General features: G+C 45.6%; 1 protein-coding gene across 1 annotated transcript in view; it reads left to right on the plus strand.

The window, feature by feature from the left end:
- The window catches only part of ULK1 (unc-51 like autophagy activating kinase 1), a 120,675-nt gene that overhangs the window by 2,989 nt on the left and 94,022 nt on the right, over positions 1 to 23,664 (plus strand). The gene's annotated exons all lie outside the window — the stretch shown is intronic.

The following is a 23,664-nucleotide window of genomic DNA, read 5'->3' on the forward strand; positions in this document are numbered from 1 at the left end:
GATTATTGGAGGTTTTTGGAGAGTGACGGGAGAAAAGTCTGTACACTTTGGAAAAAAAACTATTTATAACCCACTATGAGTAAGGGGGCACACAGGCTTAACTGCAGGGCAGAAAGCTTTAACTATAGGCCAGGATCCCATCAGTGCCTTGAAATGAAGGAGGGTCGTTCATCTTCAAAATGCGGACATTGAAATGGAGTGTGTGTCCAGTAGATGTGTTTTTCCTAAAGTCATCTCGTTTAGGCTGCCTGTTTGCTATTGCTCCCTTTGGCACGTTCTGCTGCTTAATTAGATCATATTTTGAATGTACAGTGTAAGCAGACCAAGGTTAGGAAGGCTTGGCTGAACCTCACTTTTGATCCATTTGGCCTTGTTGCTGTCAGTCAACAACTCATGCCGGCGGAATCTTTTCTGTCTTTGGGGTTTAACTTTTCCTCTTGGGATGCTCCACATACTGAGAACTAGCTGACTCTACAAAATCTGTAGGGACATTTGTCACTTTGCTGCTGAAATTAGCTAGCCCTCCTTCCCTACCCCCCACCATGAAATCCCCCTTTGATTTTTCAGGCAGGTTTTTATTAAAAATCTATTAACATGGCAATAGCACCACTAGGTTGTGGCAAACCAAAGTGTGTGCCCAGAATCAAATCCTGTTTTGAACTGGATCACTGTGCCAATTTCCCCCTTGGAGTCCTCTTGTTGTTTAGGTACGAAAAGCCTTCAGTTGTTTTTATAGCCACAGGAGGAGGAGGAGTTCCAGCTCTGAACCCTGGCTCTCCCTGTTGCTTATCTGAGCTTTGTTGCTGTCTGGTGTCATGTGGCCTCCAGACCTCCTTGTTTGTTGACATTCCCTCCTGCGCTCTGGGATTGGTTGAGTCAGGGCTTTGCATCATCAGTGCAAGCAAACTCCTGCCTGTGTGTTTGGCGCAGGCTGTGTGCAATGCTTTCTGGGAGCCGTAGTCTCTAGTTCTCCGCTTCTGTTTCCTTTCGGTTCTGTGCTTCTCGGGCGCAAGGACTCTTTTTCCCAGTGTACCTCTGGAGTCTCAAAAATAGGGGCTGGATGTGGCTGGGGGGTGGGGGGTGGGGTCACCTCAGGTCAAATAATCAGGAAGCAAATAGGTTTTGCACAAAGCAGCATGTTTCTCCCCCCCCCCCCGCACCTCCAGTCTTTATTCTTTATTCTCCCCTCCCCCGCCCCAGTTGCCCTAGGGAAATGCTGCAAGGCCTTTTCTCTTGCAGAAGCAAAGGATTAATATTCTGATTTTGTTCCCACGAAAACCTTGGGAAGGTCATTGGGTCAACACCCTTGCTTTTGTTTTGTTGGTGTGGGTGGCAAAACACCATGTTATGCATGCAAATCCCAGAGGCCAGTTCTTGTTTGTAAAAAAATCTGCAAATGAGCGGCTTAGTGTTGATGAAACCTTGGGCACCCAGTTGCAGTCCAAAATTTACACTTTGTAGTAAGTGTAATAATTTATTGTTATTCATTTCATTTTGATAGATGCGCCCATGTGGACTAGGCAGATGGGGTAGTTGGGAACATAGGAATGTGACTTATACAAGGGGTCCATCCAGCTCAGTATCGTCAACACTGACTGGCAGCAGCTCTCTAGTACAGGCTTCCTCAACCTCCGCCCTCCAGCTGTTTTGGGACTATAATTCCCACCATCCTGGACCACTGGTCCTGCTAGCTAAGGATCATGGGAGTTGTAGGCCAAAAACATCTGGAGGGCCACAGGTTGAGGAAGCCTGCTGTAGGGTTTCAGGTGAAGTCTCTCCTGGAGATGATGATGATAATTTATTCCTTATACCCCATCCATTCAGGCTGGTTTCCAGAAACAGCACCTTGTGTGGTGCATAAAGTTTGGCTATTTCTGAGTCATCTACACCTGATATGGGATGCTGCCAAAATCTGCCCCCCAGGGGAGAACTTGGCTAGGTCCTCAGTGCCTCTAGCATTTAATTTGAATCTTAATTAAGCCCCATTGGATGGTGTTCAGTTAAATTTTACTCAGACCAGAACCATTGAAATTAATGAACTACAGTTAGTTATGTTTCTTGATTTCAGTGGGCCTACTCATAGAGTAGAGTTATTATCATTGAATACAACCCAAAGCATCTTCCTGAGTTAGTAAACATGTGTCTCTGGTACAAACGGACACGTTGGTTCTTTTGCACCAACAGTTAATCCTTGCATGTAGAAAATGAGCATGTCAGGGACGGTTCCAGCCCAGCTTGTTTTTCTCCCTGTCATGCTAATTCTCTAGTTTCAAGGATATCCTATAACTTAACTTGGCATGAAAGAGCATTCCATCATGCGAACTCTGGACTGCCACAGCCAAGATGCGTGCTTTCGTCGGCAGGAACTAAGCCCAAGTCTGTAGTCTTGGTTCAAGGTCCTTGGAGGTGGACAGCAATTTCTGCATCTTACCCCATTGAGTCCTGCTTAGCTTGTATCTTTCCCACACCGACTATGTTGTTTTACTAGACGAGGTGGGGGGTCATATTTCTCTGTGTGCATCTGATGAATGTCAAATCACAAGACGCGTGGATCTGCAACATCACGAGAGTCTCAGTTATCATTTTGGGGTAGGGGCTGGGGCTTGGTGGCACTTGGGTTTTGATTCCAGAAGGCCTTTCACACAGCAGGTGTTGTTATGTAATTCAAGACTCTGGTCTTTACACCACACCAGCTTAACGTGGTAACGAATATTACTTCAGAACGCAATAAGTATTTGTTTGTTTGTTTGTTTCACAAGTTTTATATGCTGCTTGATTGCAATGAAACCTCAAAGTTGGCTTGCAAAAAGAGCAATTATCAGTGAGAAACAGCTTAAATCCACTATGTTGTTTCAATTCAAAAAATAATAATTTATAATCAACAGAAAGCTTAAAAGCCAAACTGTATATTCCTGTGTATAAGACTACTTTTTAACCTAGGAAAATCTTCTCAAGAGTCGGGGGTCGTCTTATACGCCGGGTCGTATTTCTTATACGGCGAGTATATCCCAAACTCTATATTGTAACTGGAAAAGTTGGGGGTTGTCTTATACGCCCAGTCATCTTATACGCCGGAATATACGGTACATGTTGACATTCCAAATGCCTATGTCTGAACAAAAATGTTCTTAGAAGGCACCGAGAAGAATGCTGTGAAGGTGTCTGTCTGATGTCACTAATCAGGGAGTTCCGAAATGTAGGTTTGCTGTGTATCGTACTTTATAGAGGGCAGTCCTTTATTCAGGGGTGCAAAACCTTTTTTCTTTTTCTTTTTTGACCGAAGGGCCCTTATTATGGACAAACTTACCAGGGCCAGAGGCAAAAAGTAGGTAAAAGGATGGATACAGCTCTTGCCTTTCCACACCGGCCTGTATTTCAGTAATGGAAAAGCCAGAGGTCTCTTCATTCTGCATGCAGGCAAGCCAAAGGCACTACAGTGGTACCTTGGTTTGCAACCATAATCCATTCTGGAGGTCCATTTGTAAACCAAAACAGTTTGTAACCCAAGGTGCGCTTTCACCAATGGGGCCTCAGTGGTGAAGCCATTTTTTTTAAAAAAAAGAAATGAGTAAAGCAAGTAATAAATATTGAGAGTAACAAGTGTTTGAATTTCACAATACTGTAATCCAGAACAGGATTAAGTGGGCTGTGTACACACACACCCCTACCTTGAGCCTGAGGCCCTGCTGGACCACATTCTGACTCTCACCCCCCCCCCCCCGCCCCCATGGCAACACGTGAGCCCTCCCACAAACCACACAAAGCCTGCATCAGTTGTGTTTTAGCATCTGAATGGGACTGCCTTGCAGCCATTGCACAGTGAGGACAAACCAATTTGAGGAAATTCTAATTCATTTCCTGCAGTCGGATCTGCCAGGGTGCTAAATGTGTCACCGGGTCTCCCCTTCAGCATCATAAAGCATCTGCCTGGGTGTGTCTATGTGACTTAAATCACTTTAATGGTTCTTGGCTTCCTTGTTGTTTGGAATTCCGGGAACTGTATCTCAGGAAGCTGATGGAATTACCCCTTTCGATTTTTCTTATTTAGTTGATAGTTTCCTGTGATATAGTCTTCTCTAGAGCGCCGCTTTTGGAATCCATAGGATTGCAATATAATTTAGGCAATCATGTCTATTAATCTCAGTGGGCCTACTCGGCCTCACATTTTGTACAACCCTTGTGCTTTTATTGTTTTGTTGCTGCGTTGTGATTTTTAAACATAAAGCTGCAGCCCCCTGCACCTTGAACTTGAAAGTAAGTTGCATTATATTTGGTGAGGTTTGGTGGCGCTGTGGGCTAAACCACTGAGCCTAGGGCTTGCCGATCAGAAGGTTGGCGGTTCAAATCCTCGCGACGGGGTGAGCCCCCATTGCTCGGTCCCACTTCCTGCCAACCTAGCAGTTCGAAAGCACCTCAAAGTGCAAGTAGATAAATTGGGACCACTACAGCAGGAAGGTAAACGGCGTTTCCGTGTGCTGCTCTGGTTCGCCAGAAGCGGCTTTGTCATGCTGGCCATATGACCTGGAAGCTATACGCCGGCTCCCTCGGCCAATAATGTGAGATGAGCGCCGCAACTCCAGAGTCGGTCACGACTGGACCTTTTTTTTAATTTTACCTTTACCTTACTCCCAACTGTGTGCGTAGAATTGCAGCATTAAATCTGTCTCTGATACACAGAGAGCTCTTACGGAGCAAATGATAAATAAACCTCAGTTATGCTGTGGTCTGCAGAAGTTCATCTCGTGCCAGTTTGAAGGGCCCTTTCCGTGGTGGCCCCCAGTCTGTGGACTGAACTAGGTATTTGCCAATGTGAGCTTCCATCAGCTGTTAAAAGCATATCTATGTACTGAAGCTTCCCCTTGGCCTCAGATACCAGTGGAGTGATACGTTCTTTTTTATTAGATTGGGGTTTCTCATATTTGGGATTGTTTGTTTTGAATTGTGTTATTGTACACGTCCTTGGTATTTTGAGAGGCAGTATATAAATTGGAGATGTTTTGAGCGCCCTCACATGACTGAAATTCTCAGGCTAGTTTGTGTGTTTGTTTTTGTCTGCTTGTATGTGCATGGTAGCTGCAGCAGTGTCAGCCCTGGTACTTAAATCGAAAGTGAACCGGTTGGAAACCGTAGGCCAGGGATGGACAATGTGTGTCAGGACAGATGTTGTCAGTCTACGGCTCCCATGGTCCCTGACGGTTGGCCATACTGGCAGGAGCTGTCGTGCTCTGGGACTAGGGTTGCCAGACTCAATAGAGGACAGGACTTCTGTGCCTTTAATTGCCCTGCTCTCTTTTGAGTCTGGAAACCTTAAAGAGAAACCAGCAGACCTTTTGTTTAATTTCCAAGCAAAGTTTCTCTTTAAGGTTTCCAGACTCAAAAGAGAGCAGGGCAATTAAAGGCACAGAAGTCCTGTCCTCTATTGAGTCTGGCAACCCTATCAGGGGACCCAGTGTCCTGCCACTTGCACCTTGATGCAAGCTGACAATCTCGGACAATCTGCGGGTCTATGAGACAGTCACTGTCTGCCAGGGCTAATTACCCCCATATCAGCCCTGCCAGGGCTAATTACCCCCATACCAGCCCTGAATTACTGGCACGGCTCTGATCGTGTGGGAGTCAGCCATTTCTCACTGCCGGAAACAGGAAGCCCCACATCTGAGCACATTCTGATCCTTGGAATTTGTTTTCAGTATCCGAATTGAGCTGAGCTTGCACTTCTTTTACACACCAGCCAAGCTAACCCGGTTAGCTTTCTTCCCCAGTTTAAGTGGGGGAAATGGTTTAGCTGTTGCTGTTGACCGTTAGGAAGTCAGCCTTTCAGATCTACCTCATATCAGCCAGCAATTCTCTCCATAGGTCCACAGGTACTTCTTGCCCTCCCATGCTTGTAGACCAGTCTCACCCCTGACTCCCAGCTTGCGTCATGGGGAGAGAGACCCATGAGTTGACCCAGACCTATTTCAAGTTAAAGGGAGTGAGGTGATCGTTATGGGGAATTCCTGCTCCCTCCAAGCACTCTCACGGCCATCACTAATCCCAGGACACCCTCATTGCTGCCCTGATGGGCAACCAAGCTAACCCTAACTAACCCATCGTAGCTGAAACTTCCGCATGCCAGTCTCCTCGGCAAAATTCCATTTAAGGAGAAGCCTAGAAAACGGTAGAAATAGACTCGAAAGTGCACAGAATGCCCCTGCTCCAGAGAGATCTCCCTTCCTACAGGCCTAGCTATAGGAACGTGGGGCATATGATTGATCAGAAATATGTATCCTATTGAAAAGGGCTCGTGCCTTTTCCCTGCCAAGTTGCAGCACTCATGGAAATAGACAAAAGGAGTGTCTCATCGGAAAAAGGCTTCTCAGCCCAGTAATGACATATGGTGCTCCTTTGGTCCAGTAAGCCTTAGCTAGAGAGCCATATGGTGTCAATAACTTGGCTGCAACCCACCTGGAATGGCCTTGTGACCTACTTGTTGAGGACCTATGCTGTAGACCACCACACAGCCACTACTTGCCTTGCATTTAATTTCTAAACAGAGAGTTTTTATCTATATATATAAAAATGTAAAAATCGTGAAAGTGTGTGTGCCACTTTTCTCCGTAACCGCTTGACCGATCGTCCTGAAATTTTGACACAACGATCCAGGCCACTCCCCGAGCGTTGTTGGATAAGAAAATCCCTCAAATCTCACACCTGGGTAGATATATACCTGGTTTTCCACCAAGTCAAACAGCGCCCTCAAGTGGCGTTATTCCCTGAGCTCCTCCTCCTACACGCCCTCCCTTCCTGTGAAATCTACACCACACCCACAAACCAAATAATGACATCATCAACCAAGCAACTGAAACCACCAAGGCGGCCATTATCAGACCCCTAGGCCCCTGCCAGGCTGCTGGGTCCCCACTAGGCCCGGGGGGGGGGGAGAGGGCGAGCACCCGGATCGCAGGCCACAGCACGGCCCTTGTTTTATGTAGGAGGCTGCCAGGCCCCCACTAGGCCTGGGGGGGGGAGGACAAGCGCATGGATCGCAGGCCGCAGCACGGCCTTCGTTTTATGTAGGCCCCTGACAAGCCCCCACTAGGCCTGGGGGGGGAATAACCCACAGCAATGCACTTGGGGGCACGACAAGGGGTTTTTACTTTAAAATTTAGCACCACTACCCCACCAAAATCCCCCACCAAATAACCACAAGACAAAAATAAATACCATCCTTCAAAACATCATGAGATACGCCGGTCACGGAGGGGGAGGGGACAAACAGAATAGATCATGGATCGGGACACGTGGGGGCAGTCACAGGGATTAGCCACAACAACGTGCCACACCCACAAACCCTGCCTCCACCACGAGATCCTGTAAAACAGGGGGACTCTGGGGGATCTGAAGGGGGCCTATTACCCGCCATTTGACAGACTAACGCACAGCAATGCGTGCTGGGCCAGCTAGTTTGTTCATATGAATTATCTATTTTTTAAACAACCCAAGAACTGACATGATGCTAGATTTAATCCGGTAACAGAACATCGGAAGGAACAATACCCAATCTGTCATTCTGTTGAAATGTTGCTGTTCTGTGCCACAAGAAGTTGCTTCCTCTTTAATTCCTGGGAACAACAACAACAAAAGTTTTGTGTGTTTTCTTCCTCTATGTTGTAGTTTCTCTCTGTCAGAGAGAGTCTGTCTGAAAGTCAGACTCAGGCCATTGATCCATCTAGCTCATTATCATCTGCCAAGGATGGAGAAGCTATAGTCCTCTGTAGTCAGCCCCAGCCAGAATGGTCGCTGACCAGGGGTGATGGGAGTTGGAGTCCAACAGCTTCTGAATGGGCACATGTTGCCCAGTCCTGGCCTGTGTAGAAGCAGCTCATGCTCTCAGGGGTGGGAGCCTTTCCCAGCCCTATCTGGAGAAGTGGGTCTAAACCAGGCATCCCCAAACTTTGGCCCTCCAGATGTTTTGGACTACAATTCCCACCTTCCCCGACCACTGGTCCTGTTAGCTAGGGATCATGGGAGTTGTAGGCCAAAACATCTGGAGTTGTAGGCCAAAACATCTAAACCCAGCACCTTTTCCATGCACAGGATGTGCCCCTCTCCATTCCACCTGTCCACACAGCTTTGCAATATTGCAGAACTAGACCTGCAGCTTGACTTGTGGGTGGAGGGAGAAGGGGGTGGGTCATGTGCTTTGTCCACTCCTGTTAACCCTGTGCTACCCAGGTGTCCATATTATGTGCAATAAGTACAATTTAATAATCGGCAAGCTTTTACGCAAATGCCTTCAGCTGATTTGCGGCGATAAAGTGCCCTTACATGACAAAGGCATTATTAATCCAAACTTGTATTTGTTTAAGCGCAGGCTTGGTAGCCATAGGCAATAAGGAATTAGCATGTAGGTGAGTGTGCCCAGCGTAAAAAGCAGAGCGGGCTGTTGTTGAACGGACATGGTTCACTATCAGGCTAGTAACTTTTGTGGGCTTATTTGCAAGGCTGCAATACTCTGAGCACAATCTCTGCATGTTAGTTCTCCTTTTAAAGGATTTCTTAGAGCAGGGTTGGGGAACCCTTGTCGGATGTTGTCAAACTGCAACTCCCATCATCTTCACTGGTCAGTGGCCATGCTGGTTGGGGCTGATGGGAGTCAGCATCTCGAGTGGCACCTGAGAGGAGCGAATGACTTCATAGAAGGAAGCTATGTTTCAATTTCATGAGAGTTTACAAAATCTAAATAGTGTTGAATAGTGTTGAAACCAGGATGGCATGAGCTAGGTGTCCGCTCACCACAAATGACAGCAGCAACTTTACCGCTGCCAGAGATTGAACTAATCTTGAAACCAGAGAGCAATGCTATCGCAAGATCTCAAAGGAACTCTTCCCCTAGTGACCTGCCTGCTCCTAGCGTCTAGACTGTAAATTCTGTTACTTCCATGTCTACCTTGGTTCATTAGCTTACAAGACCCTTTCTACAGTTTCTTGCTTTCTTTCCCATCGTAAGTACTGTATTCATTCCTTTTTTTGTCCTTGAAGACGTTTGCAAAGTGGCTCTCTCTCGTCTTAAGTTGACCTTTCCCTTTCCTCACAGTTGCCGCTCTGTTTGTCAACATTCCATGGCCATTACTTTCAGCAGCTTGAGGGCTTATCGACACTTCCTCTGGTCTGCTGCTCTGCCCAGAGGAAAACTGCCCTTTAGTGCTCAATCGGAGCAAATGACAATTCTGGTTTTCTCCGGATTGACATTTGCTCCAGTTTAGAGCTTCAACAGTGGGCTTTCCTTGGGAAAGATGCTAGGCAAGGGGAAAACCACTAGGGCAGGCATAGGCAAACTCGGCCCTCCATATGTTTTGGGACTACAGCTCCCATCATCCCTGACCACTGGTCCTGTTAGCTGGGGATGATGGGAGTTGTAGTCCCAAAACATCTGGAGGGCTGAGTTTGCCTATGCCTGCCCTAGTGGTTTTCCCCTTGCCTGGCATCTTTCTAGGGCTTTTTAGGCACAAGAGAGCCAGAGTGTGGATGAGCCCTGAGCATCCAAATGGTCCCTTGTCATCAGAGGTTTTAAGCAAGCGACTCTAGGATAGCTGGTTGCCAGTGACAGAAACTCAGCTAACAGCTAAATGGCAGCTTAAACCAAGGTTATGGTCACCACAATGGAATGTCTAGGTATCTGTTCCCCCAATGGAAAGAATAAATAATAATAATAATAATAATATCTATACCACTTCACATTTTAAAGAACAATTCTCAAAGCTGTTTACAACACATTAAAACATAAAATAAGACAAGCCAGAATAAAATTAATCCTAACTTTAAAGTATATTTCAGATCCTTTTAAGCGCCATTTTGCTTTCCTCAATCTCCCAGCCCTGCCTGGGGATGGCTGCAGTGTGAATCTGGGACCTTCTACATGAGAAGCAGATTCTCTACCACTGAGCCGTGGCTTGTTAAAGTTGTGTTAAGGGGATGAGATACAAGAGCCAGCCCACCTGTGCCTTGTTTCCTATTGCAGTGGTACCTCCCGTTACGAACTTAATTCGTTCCGGAGGTCCGTTCTTAAGCCGAAACCGTTCTTAACATGAAGTGCGCTTTCGCTAATGACGCCTCTCTCTGCCGCCGTGCTGCCAGCGCGCAACTTCTGCTCGCATCCCGGGGCAAAGTTCGCAACAAGGGGCATCTACCTCTGGGTTAGAGGAGCTCGTAACCCAAAGCGTTCGCAAGGAGGACGGTTCGTAACACGAGGCTCCGCTGTAACAAGTCTCCATCATGATCTTGAATGGTGTTTCAAAAGCTTTGGAAATCTACCATGTCCCAGTTAGTTTGTAGCTATGTATTATTGAGCAGTGCTAATGGGGCCAGCAGTGCGCAGAAGACCTAGTGAGATTGACCCCGATGAGGGCGGAATCGAGTATTTTTAGAATACTGTTTTCAAGCTTGCTCTGAATGAGTTTGTGCTGCAAACCTGCATCAAGGGCAGGGTGGGAAAGAGAAGTGTTGAAGGTAAAGGGTTGTAACTCGGGGGTAGAGCGCCTGCTTTGAACTAGGAAGGTCTTAGAGCGAATCTCTGCTATTGCCAGATAGGGCTGGGAGAAACCTTGAAAAGCAGCTGCCACTCAGTGCAGACAGTACTGAGCTAGATGGACCATTGATGCGACTCTGTATAAGGCAGCTTCCCATTTTCCTAAGGGCTTAGGCTCCCACTTAATTTAATGGGACGTGACTTCTCAGTAGAAACTGTAATTTACTTTGGTCCAAACCATTGAAAGCACTGCAGATGCAAGGTGGTCTTCCATTAGGGCTGCCAACTGTGGTGGTCTGATGTAGCCCCTGAAATCCATGCATATCTGGTCTCAGTGCACCCGCCCCAGCTTTTTTTTATTGAGACATGCTTTTAAAAGTTGGCTGTGTTTCTCCTGCTATAAAGAAAAGAGAACTGTTTTGTCAGTCTGTAAAAGGGAGGGAGGGAGGAAGCGCTTTGGGTTTCCTGTGCGATACACTGTTTACAGGAAGGGCTGTAACTCTGTTGCAGAACATGTGCTTGGCATGAAGAAGGGTCCCTTCTTAGTTCCCAAGCATCTCCAGGTGGGGCTTGGAAAGACCTCCATCTCAAATTTTTGGCGAGCCGCTTAAGGTTTCGCACTAGATCCTAGAAAGAGTTCAGACTTGGTTTACTTAAATGAATGGGGGGTGGGGGAGAGAGAGACACACACACAACTTACACTGCTTCTGCAAAGCAGTGGTGATTTTGATGAACTCCTAATAGTGGCTACTTTCACACACAACATAAAACCAAATCATGGCTTAGCACTAATGCGCAAATGTGTTGGCTCTTGGAGATGAGATTGCAGGCTGCTTTGCTCTCTTCCCCCCCCCCTGGTTTTTTTTAGTTTGGTGTGTTGCAGCAGGTAAACTCTGTTTTGGCTTAGGGTGTTACCCAAGCAGTTAAAGCTTTTTCCTTCTTGACCAGAATCTGAGCTAAAAGGTCAGAGAAGGAAGAAAGTGGGTGTGACTCTTCCTTTGTGAGCTAGCATGTTCTTTTAGTCTCAGTAATCCAGATTTTTGGTTTACTGTTTACATCACGGGTAGGCAACCTAAGGCCCGTGGGCCAGATGTGGCCCAATCACCTACTCAATCCGGCCCGCGGACGGTCTGGGAATCAGTATGTTTTTACATCGCCATAGTCTGAGTTTTGTTTGATGCGGTCTGAGGCTTTCTTTACACACGAGGTGGCAAAATGGATATGTCATCACTTAAGACTGCAAGTGGAAGGGCAGTTTAAAAAAATGTTTTTCCTATTATGCCATGAATGGGCAACCTTTGGCACTGCCAGATGGTGTTGGACTCCAACTCCCATCAGCCCGAGCCAGAATGGCCAGTGATCAGGAATGCTGGGAGTTAGAGTCCAGCAACATCTGGAGGGCCACCTTTAGCACATCAAGGAGCAGGTGGCTTGAGCCCAGCCTTGTCCCTGTTTGCTGGTTTTCTCCTTGCGGGGAGAGGATGTTGGCGAGTTTGTGTCCCTGCAGAGCAGAGCACTATGTGTTCTCATGAATGAGTTGGGAGAGCCGTATTCAAATATTCTCTCTACCTAACCTCCCTCGCAGGGTTGTTGTAAATATAAAGTGTATGTATGGGAAGAACCATGTAAGCCATTTTGAATCCTTTGAGGAAACAAATAATGAAATGAAATTTATTATGGTCCCAGACCAGATTCACATACCGTACTAAGCGAACATAAAACAGAATAGAATTAAGTTTGAATTAACAATCGAATATGACAATAAACAATACGACTATGGCAGCCATTAGAAATGTGGTTTAGGTCTTAGTCTCTAAAACATTATCTAGAGTTCGCATCTGAGGCCTTAGTCTTTGTAATAGCACAGTTTGTTCCCTGAGTTTTATGGCAGCTGCGCAAAATTTGGCCACCCTTAGAGTGATTTCTGTATCCTTATCCTCTATCAGGGATTTTAAGCATTGAGGTTCAGACCCAATTGGAATTTCCTGTGTAACAGGGGTGATAAAGACCAAGCTTATATCCTCATAAGAACGACATCGTAGCAAGACACGAGAGACAGTTTCCACCTCTTATCAGGCTGCAGGGGCGGACTCACTCCGCATACAGTTTACCCACATATCTGCCCTGCAAAAATGCAGATGGCAGCACATTGAATCTAGCGAGGGTGAACGACAGATATATTGCTGGGGTAAAACCTCTCCCGTTGTCTTTGATTGCTGGTGCCTATTCATCTCACTCAAATGATACTGAAATCATGTGCCTATTCATCTCACTCACACGATACTGAGGAAACAAATAGCATAAGCAAAAATTAGGAAATGAATAAATCGATTTTGTGGGGTGTTTTGATTGTTTTGTTTTGTTAATATGATCACCCTACGGTCTGAAGTGCAACCCTTTATTCCATCTCCTCCCCACTGTAAAAATGTTTTTAAATATGTTGAAAATGAATGTCAAAAGCTTGAGCGAGGGAAGCATTCAAACGTCAGCTAAAGTCTCATTGAGTGAGCACGTCCTTCTAAAATCTAAATTATCTCACGAGGGCAACGTGACGTGATGATTTTGGAGGGCGTGTCCCATTTTGTCATTTTCAAAATGGTGATTGTGCTCTTAGTCAGGGTTGTGGATTTGTCACGTTTGCCTTAGAGGACGGGGTGGCAACATGGTTACCATCCTCTAAAACTTCCTTCTGGAGCCGAGGGCAGCATTACTCAGAGCTCTTAGTAAGGTGACTTCGTGGCTGTTTCCCAAGAGTAACTGGAGATTGGCATGTGGTTGTGCTTCTCTGAATGCAGCGGTGGATCATCTCCAGTTACTCGTGTGTTGTTCACATGACTCTTTTCTCCGGGCCCTGTCAACGTCTCCATTATGAAAATACCCACTTCAGAAGATATTTTATGACTTGCTTCTTGTCTCTCTCTGCCCAAAGCTGGTCTGCGTGGGGTTTTGAGGGATGACATTTGCCCACGGTGTACGGTTTCTGGCCTGGGGATTGAAAGAAGAAGAAGAAAAAGCTGGGGGGTTGCGGGTAGAAAGTTCACTCTTATTGAGATAGCCGTGAACTCATGTGCAGTCAGTCTCTCATGTCTTTTTTAAAAAATATATTTATTGGTTTTGCAATATAAAACATGCACCACACACAAAAAAACCATGCAGAATATACACAAAGACAAATTACAAACACTACACTAAAAAAAATCTTCTATCAAAAACTTCTATCTTTGTCAACTTCCTCCAATCCCTTCCCACTGCATTTCATTATGTTGCTTCCTTAGTACTTCCATATCTTGATTCCCATCTTCTTAATAATTATCTAAACATCACTTACTAACGTATCAATCTTATAATCTCTTATAATTATCTCAACATACAATTCTATTCTTATTAAATATTAAAAGCGCAATACAATAACAACACTTAACTAAATCTTAATATATAATAATAACTCAACTAATACTCTTCCACAACCTCTTTATACTTCCAAATCTTTTAATAAAAACTACTAATCTTACCATTCTTTTCTAAATAAACTTTAAATTTCTTCCAATCTTCTTCCACCGATTCTTCCCTCGTGTCTTTAATAGCATTTAACTCCTGCTTTCGTTGTGTCCGAATAGTATTTCCTCACCTCCCTATGCCACGGTCATGCAACTTCTGGTTGGTTCGCATCGAACGTGAAAATCATGGCTTGGCATTTGCATAAATAAACCCAGTCCTCGCATATTCCTGGCCTTCCACCTTCGGACGCTTGCTTCCTTAATGAGTTTCTTATCTTATGGATTTGCTGTTACGTGCAAACTAGCAAACTCTGGTTTTGCAGGCTTATTTTGCCAGTCGTTCGTTCACTGCTTCAGATATCATAGGAAAGTAGGATGGCAACGTAAACATTGCACACCCAAGAGAAGTAATACAAAGGGGGGTACGAGGTTGCACAATATCAGTCTATGGTGATTTAGATGTATAGGAGCAAAAGCAAGAATCATTGCTATGTTTTAAACAGAAATGCATTAAATTTCACTGTATAGTTGGCCGTAGTGTGACTTGTGTGGCTGCTCACTTTGTTTTTACGGCCCCACCTGCTGTCCCTTCTTCGGGTTTTTTGTCTTTAAATTGGACTTGGGCTGGACAGGCCTTCCAAGCAGAGGACTCTTAGAAACAGGAGACTGTCCTCCGGAAAACCGGACGGATGTCCCCCGCCCCCACTGTGGACTTTGGTGGTTTCTGTAACAGTGGAAGCAACTCAGAACAGTGAAAGAGGCTTGCTCACTTTGGTGTCTCTCTAGTGAGAGAAGAGGGACACAATCCAGTCAGAAGTCTCATGATAATGGGGGACAAGGAAAATGAAGATGTGGGAGGGAGACAGGCTGAGCACTTAAAGCAACAAAAGGGGAAAAGTGGAGAATGGTCTGGAATGGAGTGGCTTAGGGAGGGTGTGGGGTAAAAATGTATTTTTTTGTGAAGTATTATTTAAAGGACGGCTCATGAAGTTTAAGAATTGGAAAGGATTAAGGTTCAAGGTCTAAGGATTACCGATCTGGGGGTGGCTCTGAGGGAACTGCTACCCAGGAGAGGAAGGGGGAAGAATTAAGAAGTATTGTAAAACTTTATAAAGAGGGAGGATTTGGGAATACGATATATTTCTTAGAGAGAAACTAGAGGCTAAAGGATGTAATTAGAAGAAGTTAAGAGGGTTACCAAAGTTTGAACAAATAATAGTAGTGATGTAAGATTAAGAATTGTAATTGTTTAATTATTCGTGAGTATTGCGAAAGCTGTATAAGAGAGAGAGAGAAAAAAGAGTCGGGCAGGGGGGACGGGGAAGTCGATGATAAGATGTTAATAAGATTATGTGATGTTTTTATATTTTCTTTTTTCTTTTTCTTTTTTACATTCTTTTTATCGTTTTTGTACCTTTTTTTCTTATTTTTCTTTTTTAATGTATCTTTTATAAAATCAATAAAAATATTATTTAAAAAAAAGAGAGGCTTGCTCACCTGTGAGTTTTGTGTTGCCCGTGAATTCACTGTTTGTGCCAACTTGAGTTGGCAATGGCAAATGGTCGGGGATGATGGGGAATTTTAGTTCTGTAGCGCCGCAGGTTTGCAATCTCTGTGCTGCCCTATAGTTTGTAAGACAGGGGTGGGGAACATTGGGTCCAGGGGCCAAATGTGGCCCCGCAACCAGACTGGCCCCCCTGGGGGCTTTCCCTGCGCCAGGGCTTCCCAAACCGTGGTCCATGGACCACCAGTGGTCTGCGAACTTTATTTAACATGATCCGCCTCTCCTGGTATGCCCCACGGAGGACCTTAAGGTCCACAAATAACAACATTCTGGAGATTCCGAGCCATAAGGTGGTTAGATTGGTCTCGACTAGGGCCAGGGCCTTTTCAGTACTGGCCCCGACTTGGTGGAACGCTCTTTCACAGAAGACCAGGGCCCTGCGGGATTTGTCATCTTTCTGCGGGGCCTGCAAGACAGAGCTCTTCCGCCTGGCCTTTGGGTTGGATTCAGTCTGATCCCTGTGTTTTCCTCCCTCATGGTTTTGATTTATGGACTACTTAAAATGAGGCTGGATTTTAAATTTTAATATTGTATTTTAATCTGTATTTTAATTAATTGTTTTCTTTTCTCTTACGTCTTATTGTAATTTTATTGGTGTTAGCCGCCCTGAGCCCGGTTTTGACTGGGGAGGGTGGGGTATAAATAAAAATTTATTATTATTATTATTTCTAATTGTGTTTCAACTCTATGGAGTGTGGATTGTAATGCAGTAAAATGAAATGAAAGAAGCCATAGGGGTGCATAACTGAAAACCATGCAGTGTCTACTGCAGTTGCTGTAACCCGTGGAAAAATTCGTTGGTCCACCAAGACCACCAGCAATTTTCAGATGCGGAGAGAATATTTGGGAACCACTCCCAAACTGTTCTGCTCACTGGTCCAGCTCCATGTTGTCCTCAGGCGCTTTTTGTCGGCCTGAAATGTGCCTTAGAATGGTGAATGCCTTTTCTTTACTGGATGGATGTCTGTCTAATTTTCTGTGTGCACATGGAAACCAACTTGTTTTTGCATGGCCGGAACGTAGCCTACTGTGCAAAGGTAACAGTTGCATCCGTTGTGCCACCTGCCTTTGACTCTGCCCATCTCTGGATTGTGGCCGCCTGGAAGACACACCCCCCCCAAGGGAATTTGGCCCTCAGATTGAAAATGGGTTCCCCTCTTTTAAACTGATGTTCAAGCACAGCCTGTGTTTATCTGCCCTCTCCTTTCTTCTTTCCCAGGCCCTCCAGTCTCGCTGCAGTCCTTGTGTGTGGCAGGTGTAGATTAGATTAGCGGAGAAATCCTGGATGCCTTTCATGCAAATAGCTAGGTATTCCATATCTTGGAATATTGGGTTCTTTTCAGTCTGCTGTAATAAGGCACCTTTTACCTTATTTGGCTAAATGTAAAGCTAATCCACGGAATGCAGAATGCCTTGTGAGCCTAATCTAGGTCTTGCAAAGCAGGCAAGGTCATTCTGCCGCTGCTCTAAAAATATTTTTCTTTCTCCACCTCTCATAAGATTGACCTGCTTCCAGGCTTCATAATTGTGTAAAGAGCCTTCATTGTGTGGCCTACTGAAGGTTAAATATCCCTGTTTCTCTTTCCCCCCTTTGCTTTCACTAGAACCGCTTATGGTTTTAAAAATAGCCGCAGCCGTTTGTTTGTATTTCCCTGTGATCCCCGAAGAAACGCTGTGTTTGCAAAAAGCCAAACAGATGAAACGGAAGCACACAGGCACAGAAAGCAGACATCTCTGCTTCGGAACGATTTTTGGTTCCCTAGATAGAGCGGCAGGCGAGTTAACATCAGGACAACAGGCAGAATTAGGTCATCGGAGCTGGCAATCCCTCGATCAACCAGATGTTAAATATCACGCATAAATAGTGAGGGGAGCTGAATTTAATGCCTCCTGGGATCCAATTAGCAAAGCGTCTTATAACTCCCAAGAAAGGAAGACCTTTGCAAATCCACCTTGGTCTGTCTCTGTTGCTGTGAGATGCTGATGCCGTTTGTGCTGCAGGTGTTGAGGAGAGTAGATGTATTTTCACGAGCAAGGGAATACAGTAGTACCTCGCAAGATGAATGCCTCGCACAACGAAAAACTCGCAAGACAAAAGCATTTTGCGATGTTTTCGGCGCTTCGCAAGACGAAGTTTTCTATGACCGCGCTTCGCAAGACGAAGTTTTTCGGCGGTTTTTGTTTTGTTTTTGTTTTTTTGCCATGGCAAACCACGCTTTGCAAGACGAAAATCTTGCTAGACAAAGTGACTCGCGGAACGAATTACTTTCGTCTTGCGAGGCACCACTGTATGGCCTAAAACGTTTATGCCTTCACATGGCCGGTGGTTTGTTTCCAACAAAACAGGCATGTGTCATCTACTTACTTGTCCAGCAAGCTTGTCAAATATGCCACAGTTGTGTTTTCTTCTATATATAGTATCTTAATTAATAAATTGGGACCCAGGTGGCGCTGTGGGTTAAACCACAGAGCCTAGGGCTTGCCGATCAGAAGGTTGGCGGTTCGAATCCCTGCGACTGGGTGAGCTCCCGTTGCTCGGTCCCAGCTCCTGCCAACCTAGCAGTTCGAAAGCACGTCAAAGTGCAAGTAGATAAATAGGGACCGCTACAGCGGGAAGGTAAACGGCGTTTCCGTGTGCTGCTCTGGCTCTCCAGAAGTGGCTTTGTCATGCTGGCCACATGACCTGGAAGCTGTACGCCGGCTCCCTCGGCCAATAATGCGAGATGAGCGCGCAACCCCAGAGTCGGTCACGACTGGACCTAATGGTCAGGGGTCCCTTTACCTTTACCTAATTAATAAATTAAAAGAAGGGAAGCTGCCTTATGCCAGTTTGGACTATTTCAGTCTAGCACAGTATTGTCCGCTCTGACTGGTAGCAGCTCTCCAGGGCGTTGGGCAAAGTTCAGTATGTCCCCTTGCCTATCTGATTCCTCCGAAAAAGGAAACTAAACATGAAAATCTGTTTGCCTCTTGCTTTGGGACACAGCTGGAGATTGGAGCCCAACAGATTTAAGCGTCATCAACAACAGACCTGTGCTTAAAAAACTATTTCAATTATTGTTTTCTTATGGTTGTATACCTCCCTGGGGCTTCTACAGGAGGAAGGGCAGGATAAAAAAATAATTATTATTGATATTATTATTTGCTTTGTTGTTAATCGCAGTGTGTTCACTGAGGCTGACTTCCTGCAAATCAAAAGGCCTTTCCAATTATTTGGGCAGCACATTATGTAGAACGAAATGTTAATTTTTAAATATGATTATTTATAAAGAAAATTGCAGGCGGAGGCAGCGTGTTAGAAAAAGCATTCCGCCTTCGCTGTCACACAGAAGGTCATGGTTTTCTAAGCTTTGGGGCCTGCTATGACATCAGTAAACAGGAAGTGTTGAAATTAAAGCAATAGAAGTATCTTCTCTTCGCTTCCGGTATTATTCCTAAGCTTATTCTGAGTGGATCAAAACAGGCTGATTGAATATGCCTTATTTCACTGGGCAGCGTTGGAAAGGCATGCTTAAGAAACCCAACATGGTATCGGCAACACCCAACTTCTGTGACAACTGCTTTTCTTGGTTTACAGCAGGCATGGCCAAACTTGGCCCTCCAGATGTTTTGGGACTACAATTCCCATCATCCCTGACCACTGGTCCTGTTAGCTAGGGATGATGGGAGTTGTAGTCCCAAAGCAGCTGGAGGGCCAAGTTTGGCCATGCCTGGTTTACAGCATTAGGGCAGGGGTGACCTCCAGATACGGTAGCGTTGATCTTCCAATTCCCATCCAGCACTTGCCAGCGGTCAAGAATGATGAGAGCTGTCTTCCGATGACATTAGGAGAGCACCACATGGGCTACTGCTGGGCAGTGCTGTCAAGTGTGTTCAAAAAGCGCTTTGTATACATTACTGAGTTGGAATTCCTAGCAGCTCTCTTTTATGGCGAATAAGGATAGATTACCCCACCCATTGCAGTTGGGTTGGGAACAGAGGCTGAAAGACTGGCTTGCTCAAGCCCACCCAATGAGTTTGCGGTAGAGCCCAAGATACTGGGTTCTTCCTGAATTTCTTTAGCCCATCTCTTAGCCACTGTGTTTATACCAGTTCTCAATAAATAATGATGTCTGTCTCGCAGTGGTAGAGCATTTGCCTTGTAGCCAGAAGGCTGCAGGTCCAATCCCTAGCATTTCTGAAGTAGTGCCTGGCAAGGACCCTATCTGAAATCCTGCCAGTCAGTGTAGACAGCACAGAGCTAGATGGACCAGATATTTGAATCCCCTCCTCTCCCTATTGTTGGTAGAGTCAGCGCTTGTCCTGGGTCTATTCTATAGCCATAGGTGTTGAAAAAGTCTGGTTCCTGTTTGGCTTCAGTACATTTTCCCCACCCCCTCCACCCATCCTATTTACGTGGGTAGCAGAAGGCCTGAACGAGCAGTCAGGAATCAGGACGGCAACAATCATCTTGTTATAGGGAGCCCAGACAGGAAATGTTGCTTCGGTGTTGGGGGGGGGGAGAGAGAAAAACAGGTTGGACCATCTTTGCTTATCGTCGCAGTCATAGCTCAGCAGCTAAGCACCTGCCTAGCAGCCAGATTGGTCACCACAGGCTTACTCACTGGCTAAAGTATTGGTGATGGGGAAAGAGCTCTGTCCCAAGATCAAAGAGAGTTATTGCCAATTGAATACTGGGTTAGATGGGTGAACAGTCTGTCCACAGAGCCTCTTGGGCTTGCTGATCAGAAGGTCGGCGGTTTGAATCCCTGCGATGGGGTGATCTCCCCTTGCTCTGTCCCAGCTTCTGCCAACCTAGCAGTTTGAAAGCATGCCAGTGCTTTCCGGGAATCAGCGTGTTTTTACATGAGTAGAATGTGTCCTTTTATTTAAAATGCATCTCTGGGTTATTTGTGGGGCCTGCCTGGTGTTTTTACATGAGTAGAAGGTGCGCTTTTATTTAAAATGCATCTCTGGGTTATTTGTGGGGCATAGGAATTCGTTCATTTTTTCCCTTCAAAATATAATCTGGCCCACCACATGGTCTGAGGGATGGTGGACCAGCCTACAGCTGAAAAAGGCTGCTGACCCCTGGCTAAAGTGCAGAAGGTTGGGTGAGTCAGACAAATCTGAATTGCATTTACTAACTGAAAATTGTGGGACCCAGGTGGCGCTGTGGGTTAAACCACAGAGCCTAGAGCTTGCTGATCAGAAGGTCAGCGGTTCGAATCCCTGCGACGGGGTGATCTCCCCTTGCTCTGTCCCAGCTCCTGCCAACCTAGCAGTTTGAAAGCATGCCAGTGCAAGTAGATAAATAGGTACCACTGTGGTGGGAAGGTTGATAAATAGGTACTGGCGCGGCGGGAAGGTAAACGGCATTTCCGTGCGCTCTGGCACTCGTCATGCTGTCCCGTTGCACCAGAAGCAGTTTAGTCATGCCCTGGAAAGCTGTCTGTGGACAAACGCCAGCTCCCTCAGCCTGAAAAGCGAGGTGAGCGCTGCAACCCCATAGTCACCTTTGACTGGACTTAACCATCCAGGGGTCCTTTACCTTTACCTACCTGTTCATAGGGCAGCTTCCAAAGGTCTCATAAGAAGAGCCCTGCTGGATGAGGCCAAAGCCTACCTAGTCCAGCATCCTGTTCTCACAGAGGCCGGCCAGATACCTATGGAAAGCCCATAAACAGCACCTGAGTACCAGGGATGCCGTGCCCGTTTTGCTGCTGCTGCACTGCCCTCGCCAAACCATTCTTGACCTTGGTTGTGCAGCGATGGTGGGTTCTGGCAGGATGCTTCTCCACTAGAGTTGGCAGGGTGCACAGTTCCCCCACAGGGGCTTCATCCTGCCTCAGGGGCTGGCCAGCCCCTGCTGTGTGTGTAACTGTGTTCTCCCCACTTGCGATTCCCAGCAGCCAGTATCCAAAGGCTATTGTTGCCTCCCGTGGGAGTGAGTTCCACAGTTTAGCTCAGTAATGTGTACTTGCTTTTATCCATCCTGAATACTCCCAACGTTTCAACTTCATTGGATATCCCCGAGTATTTCTATGAAGACCACAGAGGGGTTTGAAGTGTAAGAAGATAGCACCACATTAAGAGACATGTTGGAATGGATGAAGTTAGATAAAACGGAACCTTAAAACACAATTGTATGTGTTTTGGGTTATAAACATCGATGTTGGGTGAGCGGGAAGTCACTAGTTTTGTTGATTTGCAATACAGTCGGACCTTGGTTTTTGAACAGAATGCGTTCCAGAAGTCCGTTCGTCTTCCGAAACATTTGGAAACCAGGGAGCGGCTTCCAATTGGCTCCCAATTGGGCGGGTGCTCCGGAAACAATAGCGGAATCCACATCGGTCGTTCAGCTTCCAAAAGAACATTCGAAAACTGGAACACTCACTTCTGGGTTTCGATCGTTCGGGAGCCGAAACGTACGAGTACCAAGGCGTTTGACAACCAAATTGCGACTATAATGGTTGAGTAAAAAAAAGTAACTTTCTATACGGAGGAAAGAATAAAATAATATTATAAAAAGGGATATCCCTGAGTTCTAGTATTATGAGTAGGGGAGGAAACATTTCTCTACCCACACTTTCTTCACTTTGATAATAATTTACTCTGCATCCCCCGGGAAAGAATACTCAGTTTGGTGTTCGGAAATCATGTGACATTCGGGCATCTTGTCCATTGGGGTTTTGTTTCTTTGTGAGAAATGACAACCAACTCTGTCCCTGACGAATGAAGGTTTTGAAATAGAACTACTCAGTAAGGGTTATGAAATGAGCTTCTTTCTGCTACTCCCTTTATTATTAGTTCAGTCACGGACATCATCCGGAGGAGCGCCTGTCAGTTGCCCCCCCCCCCCTGCTACAGAAGAAGCCAAGAGATACCCTTGCCATTAACTTCCATGTGTCTCTCAAATACCTTTTTTCTCCAGACGGGCCTATTCAGTTTGAGATTAGACAGTTTAAGATTACGCAGCCACTGTAATGTTTATTTAATGTTGGTTTTATTATATGTTATGTTTTATGGTCCTGTATATCGCCTTGATAGTTCACATAAGATGGTATTATATAAATCCTTCAATAAAATAAATTATTGGTCTCTTTGAAGAAATCCAAATACTACAGTAGGGCAGTGCTTTTACAAGGACCACCCCGTAAGGTGGTGCTGGGATGCTATCTCCATGCTTAAAGAAAAACTGATTTGTCCAACCAAGTTGACCTGACCTGCTTTTATTTGGAATGCAAGCCAAACCGTTCTTGTCATATGAAGAAATTTGATAAAGGCTCTCTTGAAATCTCATGGGGCGAGGGGAATGACGCTGTGACTTAAACAAAAGGGATCCTTGTCTTCCTCTCCACATCTACCTTCAACAAGTAATGTTAACAGCTCCCAGAACTGCAGACTTTCAGAAACTTCACGATCTGGTTGAATGTTTTGTGTTTGGGGTGGTGATGGTTCCCATTTGAACACATACAGTACTGACAAGCTGTTCATTTCCTTGTATCGTTAATTTCCTCCTGCAAGAAGTGGGGAATCCTTGCTTCACCATCTGTGTACAGTGGTACCATGGTTCTCGAACTTAATCCGTTCCGGGAGTCCGTTCGACTCCTGAAACCGTTGGAAAACCAAGGCGCGGCTTCCGATTGGCTGCAGGAGCCGCGTCGGATGTTCAGCTTCCAGAAAATGTTCACAAACAGGAACACTTCTGGGTTTGCAGCATTCGGGAGCCGATTTGTTCGGGAACCAAGCTCTTCAAGTACAAATGCCCTGCAAGACTAATTTTTTGCTTAACAAAGAGATTTTTCGAGCGAAGTTTGCCTCGCTAGACGAATTCGTTTTATGAAAAATTTGCCTAGCAAATCACGGTTTCCCATAGGAATGCATTGAAATTCAATTAATGCGTTCCTATGGGCAAAAAATATTTTTTTTAAATGCATTCCTTTGGGATTCGCTAGATGAATTTTTCATTATACGAATTGACCCGTGGAACGAATTAAATTCGTCTAGTGAGGCACCACTGTAGTTCTATCAGCTCAGGTCTTTGCTTTAAATACCTGTAGGTCTTTGCTTTAAATACCTGATCATGCCATTGCTGTCTCCCAAAGAACCCT

Source organism: Zootoca vivipara, chromosome 17 (genome assembly GCF_963506605.1).
Source record: "Zootoca vivipara chromosome 17, rZooViv1.1, whole genome shotgun sequence".
In the NCBI taxonomy this organism is placed as follows: Eukaryota; Metazoa; Chordata; class Lepidosauria; order Squamata; family Lacertidae; genus Zootoca; species Zootoca vivipara.